Source organism: Lissotriton helveticus, chromosome 5_1, assembly GCF_964261635.1.
Source record: "Lissotriton helveticus chromosome 5_1, aLisHel1.1, whole genome shotgun sequence".
In the NCBI taxonomy this organism is placed as follows: Eukaryota; Metazoa; Chordata; class Amphibia; order Caudata; family Salamandridae; genus Lissotriton; species Lissotriton helveticus.
In genome coordinates this window covers 1,983,971,908-1,983,985,930 of record NC_136065.1, presented here as the reverse complement: position 1 = coordinate 1,983,985,930, position 14,023 = coordinate 1,983,971,908, and the positions used below count along the sequence as shown (strand labels likewise).

At 54.5% G+C, this 14,023-nt stretch overlaps 1 protein-coding gene across 2 annotated transcripts in view; it reads right to left on the bottom strand.

Moving 5' to 3' along the window:
* THRA (thyroid hormone receptor alpha) overlaps window positions 1–11,343 on the bottom strand; it is an 869,330-nt gene extending 857,987 nt beyond the window's left edge. The window contains exon 1 of one of the 2 annotated variants that reach the window (XM_078645685.1): window positions 10,911–11,343. The gene's annotated coding sequence lies outside the window, so the exon portion shown is untranslated. Of the gene's footprint in view, window positions 1–10,687; window positions 10,733–10,910 lie in introns of those variants that run through there. The other variant, XM_078645686.1, reaches the window with a different exon arrangement.
* Window positions 11,344–14,023: the final 2,680 nt, after the last annotated feature.

Sequence of the window (14,023 nt, the reverse complement as noted above, 5' to 3'; positions counted from 1 at the left end):
AGACACACATAATACAATAACAAAAACTAAAGTTTGAGCCATTCTGTGAGGTGCATCTATTCCTAATGATATGTGCAGCAACCCTACTGTGGCCTGCTGGTCTCCTTAATGATAAGTGTAGCAACCCAGCTGTGAAGTGCTGGTATTCTAAATCATATGTGCAGCAACTCGGCTGTGAAGTGCTGGTATTCTTGATATGTGCAGTAACCCAGGTGTGAAGTGCTGGTATTCTTAATAATGTAAATGTACAGGAATTTATATAGCGCAAATCACCAAGCGGTTTCTAAGCGCTTGCTTAGGGAACCCGTCCTGGTATTCCCCTGTGAGATAACCCCAGCAGGGTATCCGCAAGGTGAAAGCCAGGCATCCTGCCGCGAGGGGCCGTTGTGGAGATTAAGCAAGCTATTGCCCAGAGTCGCAGAGTGTGAACCCGTGAATCGAGTAGGCACCGGAGCGAGAATTGTCGAGTCCATGGACATTTTAGGACTCAAGACCCTGCCGAGCCAGGAATTACCAAGGGCGAGGCTAGACGAGCCCGCCTTTAGGGCCCGGCCCCCCGGCCCACACCGCGCCGCCATTGGTTCATAGGCCCAGGAGGCTGCCCTATGGGCAGCCATCCTGGGAAGTACTTCCGGGTCAGGGGGCGCGTGACGCACGTCCGGTGGGGGCGTGGGGCAGAGGCCATGACCTATTTAGGTCTGGGTCACGGTCAACTCGGCCTCTTTCCCCGCCTGCGCCGGACCTGATCGCCACTCCCTGTCCGTTAGTCAGCTAGTTTTAATCTTTAAACTTTAAGTTAAACTTAGGTGGCCCAGTAGCTTCCCCGCCCCATAGTCTGACCCCCGAGGACATTGACGGAGTGCCGACGAACCTCGACGTGCAGCGGAGGAGAGAGCGCCGACCGGGTCGCCAGGTGAGGTGCCGGGGTTAGCTGAGGCTGGGGGCGGGCGCGGGTCCGGGGCTTGTTTGACGCCTCCTCCTGCTGCAGCCCGGTGAGGTGTTGGGAGCGGAGAGCGTGGTGCGGGCCCGCGTTCGCCTGCAGCGGCCTTAGGAAAGGGCAGCAGAGCTCCGGCGCCGTCGCCTGGCGGCAGGGTGGGTGTGGGGCGAGGGAGAAGGGTAGCGGGACTCAGAGTAGTAGGTAGCGGTGCAAAGAAGGTACCATGGCACCCAGGGGGCAGAGCCATAAGCGCAAGGGCAAAGACCCGGAGATTGCGCAGTTACTGGCCTTGCTCCTCCAGAAGTTTAACGGGGACGACGAGTGCAGTGAAGTAGAGTCTGAGGGGCCCCATTCCGATCCGGAGGGAGAGACCCCGAGCATTGCGGAGCGCCCACGCAGGCGTGGTGTTCCGCCCAAAGCGGCGTTCCCTCCCCTGCCCAAGAAACCGAGGGCACAGAATCCTAGGGGCTCACGTGGGCAGAAGAAGAAAGGGAGCGGTGGGGGAGCGGGGCTGCCCCCCCCTCCGAGGGTTCCTTCGCCGAGTGCCCCCCCATTGGCGCCGCCTGCACCCGTAGCTCCTCTTCCTGCGCCCCAGGCGCCAGTACTCCCGTGGGCGGCGCCTCTAGCTCCAGTAATTCCGGCTTCTGCGCCACAAGCGCCTGTAATTCCTGTTTCTGCGCCACAAGCGCCTGTAATTCCTTCACCCGTAGCGCCTCTTCCTGTGCCCCAGGCGCCAGTAATCCCACTGGCGGCGCCTCTAGCTCCAGTAATTCCTGTTCCTGCGCCACAAGCGCCTGTAATTCCTTCGCCTACACCACTAGCGCCAGGGGCCCCTCTACCCGCGCCTCAAGCGCCTGTTATTCCCCCAGCGGCACCAGGTGCTCCGGCGATACCCCCGGCCCCTGTGCCTACGGGTGACATCTTGAAGGAAATCTTGGGGGCCATAGCGGCGCTGGGATCTCCCCCAGTGCTTCCTGAGAAGGTCGCAGTGTCCCCACCAGTGGTAGTAAGCCCACCCGCCCAGCCCCAACTCGAGGGCGCTGGGACTGGGGGCGCTTTGGGGGAAATCTTAAATGCCCTGAAGGCGCTCACTCGAGCTCCGGGCGCAGCACCCCCTCTTCCTCCGATAGCCGTGGCACCGACCTTGGTCCCGGCAGTCACGCCTTGGGTCCCGGGGAATAAGGATGAGGGCCCACTAGGCGAGATCAAGGAGCAATTGGCGCTGTTAGCCAGGACGCAGGCTCTGAATGCCCCGGTGGCCCCATCGGCGGTGGCGGCCCCCGCTTGTGCCCCCAGTACTCCAGGAGGTAAGCCTGAGATGAAGGGCCCGGAGCCCGGGGCGGGAGCGATGGTGGGGGGTGGCCAGGGTTATGTCTTGTCTAAACCAGGCCGCCTGGCTACACACGTATCTCCCGATATGAAGGAAAAAATTTGGAAGGGGGAATTCGTAGATATATTTGCTTTGATTAGGCCCAAGAGAATGGAGGTGGAGAGTAAGGACAAGGAGGGCAAGGATAACTCCTCCAAGGATAGGAGACCGAGGGTGGAAGAATCTATCACGAACTGGCTATTTGGTTTCCAGGTGTTCATCACAGTAGTTATTGAGAAGAAGCCAGAGTTGGCGGGGCCATTGGTGTACTATATGCACAGGATTTTGAAAGCGCACACGACGCATGGAGGGACAGCCTGGCTGGACTATGATAGGGATTTCAGATGGGAGAAGGTGCAGGACCCAGACATGGGTTGGGACCAGGTGGAGGTCAATGTGTGGTTGGAAAGTGTGAATGCCAAAGCATGTGGGTCGCAAAACAATAGACAGCCCTTTCGGACATCCCAGGGGGGACCTGGGGATAAGCGGGGGACATGTTGGCAATTTAACAGGAAGGTGTGCACCTGGCCGCCGGACAAGTGCAAGTTCAGGCACGCATGCTCCTTTTGCGGGCACCCCTCACATCCCGAATTCAAGTGCATTAAAAAATCCAAGGAACGGGGAGGGGGGGGCAGAGAGGTTAAGCCCTCCCAGCCATAAGCTGCCCACCCCGGTGGACATTGGGAAACTGGTTTTTTGGCTGAATCAGTATCCAGACCGGTCAGCAGCCAAAATCTTGTACGCAGGGTTCTCAGAGGGGTTTCGCATTCCAGCTCTTGGGGTCCCCCCGGTTAGGTTTTGCAATAATCTTTTATCTGCGAGGGCGATGCCTGCGGTGGTTGAGTTGAAGGTGCAGAAGGAGCTTAGTGCGGGGCGTGTAGCTGGCCCGTTCGGGGCCCCCCCGCTCCCAGGCTTTGTCTGCTCACCCCTAGGGGTAGTACCGAAGAAGGAACCGGGGCAATTCAGGATGATCCATAACTTATCTGCCCCCAAGGGAGAGTCTGTGAACGATGCTATCGACCCAACTTTGTGTTCAGTATCTTACTCGTCCTTTGACGTAGCTTTGAATAAAGTGAGGTCACTAGGGCCTGGCGCCATCATGGCCAAGACGGACATAGAATCCGCTTTCCGCCTGTTGCCTGTTCACCCGGAGGATTATCACCTGTTGGGATTCCAACTGAACCAGCAGTTTTACTATGATAAGTGTATGCCCATGGGGTGTGCTGTCTCCTGTAGGTATTTTGAGACCTTTAGTTGCATGCTACAATGGTTGTTCTCTCATAAGACAGGCTGCAGGGAGGTTGTGCATTATTTAGATGACTTCATGGTTATGGGGCCGGCCGCCTCCACAGCTTGTAATCAGGCGTTGGACCAATTGGTGGCCTTATTCAGGGAATTTAATATTCCGCTGGCCCCGGGCAAGACAGTGGGTCCCGATACATGCATGACATTTCTGGGGATTGAAATTGACACGGTGGCGGGGGAATGCAGGTTACCACAAGACAAAGTGAAGTCTTTTTCCCACGCCATTGACGCGGTCTTGGCTTGTACGAAGGTGACTTTACACCAGCTTCAGGTTGTGGTGGGACAGCTAAACTTCGCCCTCAGGATCATCCCCATGGGACGCCCCTTTTCTAGATCTATTGCCAGGGCGATGGTGGGCCTAACACAGAAGCACCACAGAGTGCGCCTACGGGCCGAAGTAAAGGGTGATTTGAGAGTGTGGCGAGATTTCTTAGCGAATTTCAATGGCACGGTTGTCTGGCCGTCCGCCCCGGTGTCCAACTCTGAGTTGGGATTATTTACGGATGCGGCAGGCAGCGTTGGCTTTGGGGCTATCCTCGGGCCTAAGTGGTGCGGGGCGGAGTGGCCGGAAGAGTGGCACAAAACAGGTTTGACAAGAAATGTAGCCTTTTTGGAGTTGTTCCCCATACTGGTGGCGGTGTCTGTTTGGGCAGAGCACTTCAGGAACAGATCAGTGATATTCTGGTCAGACAACATGTCTGTGGTTGAAGCCATTAACCGGCAGGGGGCCACGTGTAAGAATGTGCTGAGATTGTTGAAACGGTTGGTGTTGGCATGTTTGAGGTTGAATTTAACGTTTAAGGCAGCACACATTCCAGGGGTCGACAATCATGCTGCTGATGCTTTGTCTCGTTCCAAGCTGCAGGAGTTTCGGAGGTTCCATCCGGCAGCGGAGGATCAGAGGACGGTGTTCCCACCATCACTGTGGAGGATTGGAGCCCCGCTTTAGCGGGGCTGGTAGGTGCCTCATTGAGTGACCGCACTCGGAAAACGTATCAGCAGTGTTTTTTGTATTACAGGACATTAGTGCAAGAGGCGGGTTTCTCATGTTGGCATTCTGATCAAGCTATGTTTCACTTTCTTCAGCACATCTATGACCAGGGCAAGTCGCTCTCTTATGCCAGGACGCACGTCACTTCTGTGGGTTTCTTTGCTAGATTAGCGGGCTTGTATGATCCAGGGATGTCTTATGTAGTCAAGAGAGCTCTGACTGGGTGGGCCAGGAGGGAAGGCCCTAAGCGGGACAGTAGGAGGCCCCTGGACGTGGGGACTCTGAGGAGGATGCTAGACGCCCTCCCTAGACGGTGCACTTCGGCCTTTGAGAGCACGTTATTCTCTGCAGTCTTCTCGTTAGCCTTTTATGGGGCATTTCGTCTGGGGGAGATAGTGGGGTCCTCTCGCATTGATCATAATGGGGGGCTGCAGTTTGGGGACCTCAATCTTACAGCAGGGACCATGGAGGTATGCCTCAGAAAGTCTAAGACCGACCAGCTGGGTAAAGGTGCCTGGATCCAGTTGGGCTCTGCGCCTGATGCGCCTGTGTGCCCGGTAGCCTGTATGCGGGCATACCTGGCCATCCGCCCTGGGGAGAAGAGTCAGGCCTTGTTCATTCATGAGGGGGGTGAGTGTGTCTCGCAATACCAATTCAAGGCTGTACTACGGGAGGCTCTGGGTGACCTGGGCCTTGGGGATTCGGGCTATTCATCCCATTCATTCAGGATAGGCGCTGCCACATTGGCGGCAGGGGCAGGGTTTTCTTCCAAGGCGGTGAAGAAGGTGGGCCGTTGGTCGTCCGACTGCTTTAAAAGATATGTAAGGCCCGAATTGTTATGACGTCGTGTATTGCCATGCCCATGCCTGACTTTTCTATTTCCTCTCCGATTACTAGTATGCCAGGGAAGGTGGTGTGGGTATTGGGACACTCGTTCGTTCGACGGGCAGCGGTGCGACTGCGGCAACGGCGAGTGCGGAAGCCACCCGGGCTGGCAGGGACGGAGTTTTTGTGGCATGGTGTGGGAGGAATGCGGATTCGGCACCTGCGACGGTTGGTGGAAGACATCAAGGGGCGCGAGAGGCAGTCTCCCGCATTGGTCATCTTACACTTGGGCGGCAACGACATGGTCGACAGGGGCCGCCTCGCAGTCAAAGAGGCACTACTTACGGAAATTGCTTGGCTGGGGCGAACCTTCCCCCAGGCCAGGATAGCATGGTCATGCATGATCCCACGACGATGGTGGGGCAATGGGATCCGGCCGTACCCGGTGAACGTGTCTGTGAGGCGTCTCAACGGAGAATTGGCAAAGATGTGCTCAGGAAAGGGCCGCTTGCTACATCTCCCGCACAGGATGATCTCGGGATCTGAAATGTTTCACCAGGACGGGGTGCATCTGTCGGACATTGGTATGGATGCTTGGATTCAAGGCATTTGGTCATTTGTGCTGAACTTGGCGGCAGGGGGGAAGGGCGACGGACCTGAGGGCCCTAGTCTCCCTTGTGGCGGAAAAGAGACATTTGAACACTGATAGACTGGAAAAATGGAGTGGAGTCCGCCTTGCGCACTCCCTACGCCAGCACTGAGGGGAGAGAGGGTAAGCTCTCCGCAGGGGGATGGAGACCACCGGCTGGGGAGGCAAGGGCGTCAGGTACGAGCCTCATAGCAGCGTGGTGGATGAGAGGTGGGGCCCTGGAAATGGCGGACAAGGACCCGAGGGCTGGGGCCCATCGCTCGTGGGGCGCAGGTGGGTGGCACCTGGCGCGGGCATCGTACTTGGGGGATGCGAACCTAAGGGCCCCTTGGTGCTGGGGGAAGCAAGAAGTTATGAGCAAATAAATACAAGTTGAAACGTATAATAAAGTTGATGAAGAAGAGTTGATAATAAAGGAAGGAGGTTGCTCATAATTTGAGAAATGTATAAACGATTTACTTGTCATGTTTATGAAGTGTAATTAAACATGGCCTTTTAAACCCACCTGTTCCCAAGTGCTTGTTTTGGTGGGTAGGCGGGTGTGGAGCATGCTGGGGGATCCGGGGCCTATACCAAGGGCGAGGCTAGACGAGCCCGCCTTTAGGGCCCGGCCCCCCGGCCCACACCGCGCCGCCATTGGTTCATAGGCCCAGGAGGCTGCCCTATGGGCAGCCATCCTGGGAAGTACTTCCGGGTCAGGGGGCGCGTGACGCACGTCCGGTGGGGGCGTGGGGCAGAGGCCATGACCTATTTAGGTCTGGGTCACGGTCAACTCGGCCTCTTTCCCCGCCTGCGCCGGACCTGATCGCCACTCCCTGTCCGTTAGTCAGCTAGTTTTAATCTCCCACCCACCCGTCCCTTGAGGCAGTGATTTGAAGGGTGCGTTGCGGAAAAGAGACATTTGAACACTGATAGACTGGAAAAATGGAGTGGAGTCCGCCTTGCGCACTCCCTACGCCAGCACTGAGGGGAGAGAGGGTAAGCTCTCCGCAGGGGGATGGAGACCACCGGCTGGGGAGGCAAGGGCGTCAGGTACGAGCCTCATAGCAGCGTGGTGGATGAGAGGTGGGGCCCTGGAAATGGCGGACAAGGACCCGAGGGCTGGGGCCCATCGCTCGTGGGGCGCAGGTGGGTGGCACCTGGCGCGGGCATCGTACTTGGGGGATGCGAACCTAAGGGCCCCTTGGTGCTGGGGGAAGCAAGAAGTTATGAGCAAATAAATACAAGTTGAAACGTATAATAAAGTTGATGAAGAAGAGTTGATAATAAAGGAAGGAGGTTGCTCATAATTTGAGAAATGTATAAACGATTTACTTGTCATGTTTATGAAGTGTAATTAAACATGGCCTTTTAAACCCACCTGTTCCCAAGTGCTTGTTTTGGTGGGTAGGCGGGTGTGGAGCATGCTGGGGGATCCGGGGCCTATGAACCCTGGTCCCGGGCTGACCTCTGCTTCCAGGTCTGCCTCCTCTAACCAGTGAGCCACACTTCTCACTTCTAATACGTGTAGCAACCCTGCTATGAAGTGCTGGTATTCTTAATAATGTGTAGCAACCATGCTGTGAAGTGCTGGTATTCTTAATGACATGTGTAGTAACCCTGCTGTGGAGTGCTGGAATTCTTAATAATATGTGTAGCAACCCTGCTGTGAAGTGCTGGTATTCCTAATAATGTGTAGCAACCCTGCTGTGAAGTGCTGGTATTCTTAATGACATGTGTAGCAACCCTGCTGTGAAGTGCTGGTATTCTTAATGATATGTGTAGCAACGGTGCTATGAAGTGCTGGTATTCTTAATGATATGTACAGCAATACAGCTGTGAAGTGCTGGTATTCTTCTTAATTATATGTACATTATTCCAGCTACGGGGTGTTTGTTCTGTAAAAGTGCTGCACCTCTGTACTACCTTTTATTAATGCAACAGTTCTGCTGTGAAGTGCTTGTAGTATTCGGTAAAAGTGCTGGGGTCCTGTTGTGAAGTGCTTTCACTGCCCTTAATGCAACAGGCCTGCCCAAAAGTAGTTGCACTGATCAGGATGTGTGTCGCAACCCTACAGTGAACAGACTGTACAGACTTCTATTAATGTAGCAGCTCTGCTTGTACTGTTTTCAGTACGTGACCCAGCACTGACGTGAAGTGCTTTTACTGTTCAGTATAACTGCAGCATCTCTGCTTTCAACCGTGTTCTGTCTTTTATTAATGCAGCTATCCGACCTGCTTCCACGTTCCATATAATCGTAGCAGTCCTGCTTGCACTCTTCAGTATAAGTGCAGCAGCTCTACTGTGAAGTGCTTTTCTGTTCAGTAAAACGGTGTCGCAGTCCTGCTGGGAAGTGCGTGTACTGTTCAGTGTAAGTGCAGCAGCCCTGCTGCGCAGTGCTTGTACTGTTCAGTGTAAGTGCAACAGTCCTACTGCGAAGTGGTTGTACTGTTCTGTATAAGTGCAGCCGCCTGCTGTGAAGTGTTTGTACTTCTGTATAAGTGCAGCCGCCTGCTGTGAAGTGCTCTGGCCCTGTTGTATTAGTGTGATTGACTGTCAGGGAAGCCTCACTTCGAGCTCTGAACATGAGTGGGGTCAAGAGGCGCACACAGAATGGGCGGGAAAGTTCAAAGGCCGCCTCGAACAACTGTGACATTGAAGGCCGGCGCAGGCGGCGGCGCTACAGCCCCAGGCGATGGCAGAGAGGCGGGAGAGACTCGCCGCTTGCAGCCGCCCCTCTGTAGTTTGGTTTCCAATTCATATGAAATATCTCGACTGATGTCACTGTCATTTCTTGTCTCTCTAGATGATCGAATTTTCGACTTTTACAGTGTTTCCTCTGGCATTACTTATTCGAGGGGAGAGAGACGGAAAAGACAGGCAGGGCGAGAGATTGGGCAACGAGTGTGTGATAAGAAAAAAAAAAAGAGGCGGTGGGGGTAGAAAAGAGTGAAAGGAATCTGAGAAATAGATTAACGAAGTGTGACAGAGAAAGGGGAAAAGAGAAAATGTGACGAAGACAGAGTTGGAGTGCGAGTAGAAAGGGAAAGCAAAAAGAGTGGGAAACAGTGTGAGAGGTATGGAATCGGCGATCAAAAGAGACAGCGGGCCATGCAGGGCCATGCTCTGACAGAGATTACAGGGGCACAAACAGGCGTGTATGAACTTTTGTGCAGCACAGTTCAGAGAGGGAAACGTGCCCCAACTCCCGCTTTGTGCGTAGTATCCTGCTGCACAGCCTCCGTGAGTTCGAGTCGTGTTTGTGTGCGCGTGTGTGCGTGTTTACACCTATTTTTTGTTCAGTTCCTCTACTGTGCCTCGTGTGTTCGCCCCGCCCGGTGGTCCCGTCTCGTATGTCTAATCTATGGGTGTCGGAGCCCTTTCTCACGCTCCACGTATCCCGGTCTCACCCTGGAGTCATGCGAGTGTCAGATCCTTCTGAAACGTCATGTGTGTGTCCAGTTCATTTATATCGGGCACTTGGGGATTGTAGCCCCCTGCCACCACCGGTCACCGAACCCACACACACACCATGGCCCGGTTATATGCGTGACACGAGGCATCAACTTACACATGCTATATACGGGGCATTACACCAAGCACGCCATGTGCTCGCCCTTACACCAAGGGCGCCAACTCGCTGCTACCCACAGAATACCGCTTTCAAGTCCTCGGCTTTCCGTGCCTTCGAAAACATTCTACAGCCAAAGTAAAGAACTACAACTCCCATACTGCACTGGGGTGGTCATTTAAATGACCGGAATTATATCGCGATGCTGACACGGGGGTCTGGCTAAACTACCTACACCAGAGCTGGACTTTTACCAAGCATTGGCAGTCTGGGGCGGGGTCAGGTTGGGGAAACCGAAGAGGGCTGCCCTGTAAACCGTGCATAGTACAGTACACACGATAATGGCTTCCCCTTCCAGCCTCTTGGAGCCGCCTGGCTATGCCTACGCCTGCTCTGAAACCGTTTAAAGAAACCTCGCCCTGATCTGTCCGACCCCAACAGAGCGGTCGGACTTTTATTCTTCTACAGCTGTCAGACTTCTATCGCTCCTGCCGCGGCCGCCCCCTCCCGCTCGCTCTTTCCAGGAGCTGTCAGCCGCTTCTAGGAGCTGCCGCACACTGCACCGTGGGCAGAGCTGCGAGACACGCCACAGATCTGCCAGACCACCCCTACCCTGAGCTGTCTCTTTTCCCAGGGATCTCAAGGGCCCTGATTTCCCCGCCAGTGCCCCCCCCCCCCTTCGCCGTAAGCCCCCTCCCCAACCAGGCATGCCAGACCCTTCTCACAAATGTCAGACTCCCTGTCACTCAACTCCCCTTGCCCCGTCATTCATCTCAGCCCCCCCCAGTGCTAGTCACAGGACCACGCGCGCCCTCAGTCGGTAGCTGAGACCCCATCCTACAGACATAAGACCCCCGCCTCGAGATGTCAGATAAAAACTCAAAACACTAGCAAAGCCCCCTCTGGAGCGGCCTCCTTCTTAAAAGTGTCAAGCCTCCCACATCAGCCTGGCCCCGCTCAGTTATCGGACATGACTCTCAGAACTTTAACACCCCAAATGCAGCTCAGGCCCCCAAAAGCTGACACACGCCCCCTCCCCGGGACTGTCAGAAACACTCACGAGTGGCCAGACGCGTCTCCCCTTGCTGTCAGACACCCCAAAGCTGTGAAACCACCGCCGCCCCCCCAAACCGACACACACGTCCGCCCCCCTCTGAGCTACCAAGGGACAGCTCCTGGGCGCACGTGCCACGCCCCTGCCACCCCCGCAACATAAACATTAACCCTTCATTGCCCCGCCTCCTGCTCGCCAAGTCATGCGGGTTCACGAGCCGTGTCCTTACCTGCTCTGTCCCAGAGGGGCTGTCGGTGGCCGGGCCCAGTGCACGCGGGGGTTCAGGGTTTGAGGGGGGCTTCTGGCCAGTCCGGTCACGCCGCAGCTCTGGGGGCTGCCGCCCCTGCTCAGCTGCAGTCCTGCTCTCCCCCTCTCCACCAAAGCTGCATGGCTGGCTGCTGCAGGAGAGGGCGGCCCGGTGCCTCCAGTCCAACACCCCCGCCGGCCGGCTCCTCACTCCACCTTGAACCCCTGGTGGTCCCCTCCTCCAGATCCCGCCCCCACTGGGGCTGTTGTTGTAAATTGGGGGGTGCAGAGTGCTGTTTTCTGCTCTTCTCGCCCTTTCCAGCCTCCTCTGCTCAGTGTGTGTCAGGGGCAGAGCAGATCATGAGACAGCCCTGCCAGCTCCCGCCTGCTCCTCCCAGCCTGGTCTGGGCTGTGGAGGGGGATGCTGCTGCTGCTGCCCCCTGCAGGCTTCCGGGAGCCCTGCCAGCGGCCCTCTACTCCCAGCCCGGGTCTGAGTGCCGCTGCTGCTCCCTGCAGGCCTTCTGGCCTCATAGCAGGCACTGGAGCTTTCATAGCTCCTCCCTGTCTGTCTGGGCCGGAGTTGGCGCTGCTGCTGCCTCTACCGGCCGCCGGGGTACACTGCTGACCCCAAACCCGCCTTCCCGCTCCCAGCCTCGGCGTTACATAACACGTGCAGGGCTGGATCTCAGCCCCTGCACGTTCACGTGCACAGCTCGCAGTAATATCTAAGCCACATCTTTAGCCGTTGCCCAGCAGCCTTCCGCCATGTTACAATACAACGCAATGCTGCTTCATTGGCATGACGAAACTTTCGAGTGTTGCCAAAGCCCATTCCCTCGGTCTTCGAATCAGTATCTCTCCAGAGCTGTCCTTTGCTCTGAGCGCCATGGGCGAAACTACATGTGGCGCCTCTTCGCGCTCATCCTCTTTAATTATCTTTATGTTGAAAATGTGTGAGGAATAGGACGAGGAGGTCACGATTAAGGAGCGCCATGAAAAAAGGAACAACAAGCAGAAAAGGGCGTCGTGTTCGTGGCCTGACGAGCACTCTGCTCGGGCCCATGTGCAGACCATTGCAGTATTATGCTTGTACCTGTGTTTGGTACTCTTTTGTAACATGCACACGCCACTTTTCTCTTGTAACACACTGTTTGCTACCTCTCACATTTTGTTTGCTTTTGATACTTGCACAAGTGCCACCATTGCGTACGTAACGTTTGCTTTGTGCCTCAGTGTCGCATATATTGCAGTATATTACCTCTAATTCTACTTTGTTTTCACTTGTAACCTGCACACTTGTCACTCTTTCCTCCTGTAATGCACTGTTTGCTACCTCATGTATTTTGTTTGCTCACAATTGTTACTTTTACCTCATGTAACTTATCGTCTGCTTTTGTAATTTGTTCATTTGTAATTTTCTGTTCCTATTGTGAAGCGCTCTTACGCCTTCGGGTAAAGTCTGCGCTATATAAAAACGCATAAATAAAATAATAAATAAATAATTAATGAATAAAATATAAAGCTATACACGCACTCTCTGTATCTGCATTATGGCAGTGGTTACGAGCAACCGCTCGCCCTTTTATTTACAGCCTTCAGGCTGAGTCCAGCCCTCAGGGAGAAGCTTGCAAGAGTAGAGGCCAGTTGGCACTCTCCATCCCATCCAACTATTACTGAGATGTCCCAGGCTGCTAGGCCATCCAAATATGGTAGACAAAGTCCCTCAGCTGCTGGCTGGTTGCCACGTGGGGAGAAGATCACACCTATAATTTTGCGCCCTTCCTTCAATCCGATGTGCTGGCACAGGGGTGTCCAGGGATGCTTGAATCTGGGCTGGTACTTGAACGCCAGCTGATGAGAGTGATGACTCCAGCCACCAGGGTGGCCTGGACCATGCCGGTACCTCCCACCCCGGTGAACAGGACGCAAAAGAACATTCCCCACTGTCAGCACTTTCCTCAACTTCCCTGTCTAAGCCCACCCAAGGGTTGGTCACCTTTTTGAACCATGATACTTATCTGACTATAGCGTGCTGCCCCCGCTGGACGGTGACCATGGTACTGCAAAGCTTCCCTATTTGCCAACGTTCTGTCTCAAAAGGGGTCTGGAACGTCCATCCCGGGTGACAGTCCTTTCTTATGACATGATCATCCACTTGGAGGTGTGGGATGGCGGCCCCTCTGTCCAGGCTCGCCTAGATGTTTGTTGCTCTCCTCTTTTCCTTTGTCCCTTGGACATCTAAGGTGGCTGACTACCATCCTGGGCCAGTTGGGAGACTGTTTCTTAGTGGTCTCTGGAACAGCAGACCTGTTGGTGTGCAGTTGATGGTACTGTGAGGGGTCTGCCTATAGGCCCTCAGGAAGTGATGCAGGCAACACTCAGCATCTTCTACTTGTTCAATTCCAATCCTAAGGGCCCGCTTCAAAGTCCTCATGAATAGTTAAACTTCCCTGTTTGCTTGGGGTCACTGCGGCATCACTTTCCGGTGTTGTGTTGCCAGGGAGGCCAGGTACTGTTGGAACTCCCGCCCCTGTAACGGGCGCCCATTGTCCGTTTTTAGCTCCTCTGGCAGACCAAACAGTGAATACTTTATCCAACATTAATTTGCCTATGAAAAACGTAGTCGACTGCACCAACTTTACCACAGGAAATTTCGAAAAGGAATCAATGAGCACGGCCATGAGGTAGCTGCCCGAGAAACTCCAGAAGTCCATGCTCACCTTTGACCATGGCCTCAGGATTTGATCACAGGAGCCGGCGGTGGCTCCCCACTGGTTATTGCACATGAATAGCAGTATCAGACCATCTCTTCTACTTGTGTGTCCTTCCCAGGGAACCACACCTTTGGCCACATGCATCAAGCGATTTTGGAGTCGCAAATGGTGTGAATTGCAAAATTCGGCCGTTTGCGATTCCAAAATCACTTTTTGGGATGCATGAAACAATTTTGTAAAAATCGCATTTTTTTGCGATTTCTAAAAATGCGATTGCATTTATGGAATCGCATTTTTGCGATTCCTTAAATGCAATGCATGAATGTGTTTAAAATTGCGAATTCGCAAATAGGAGGAGCAAATTAACACGAGGTTGACCCTC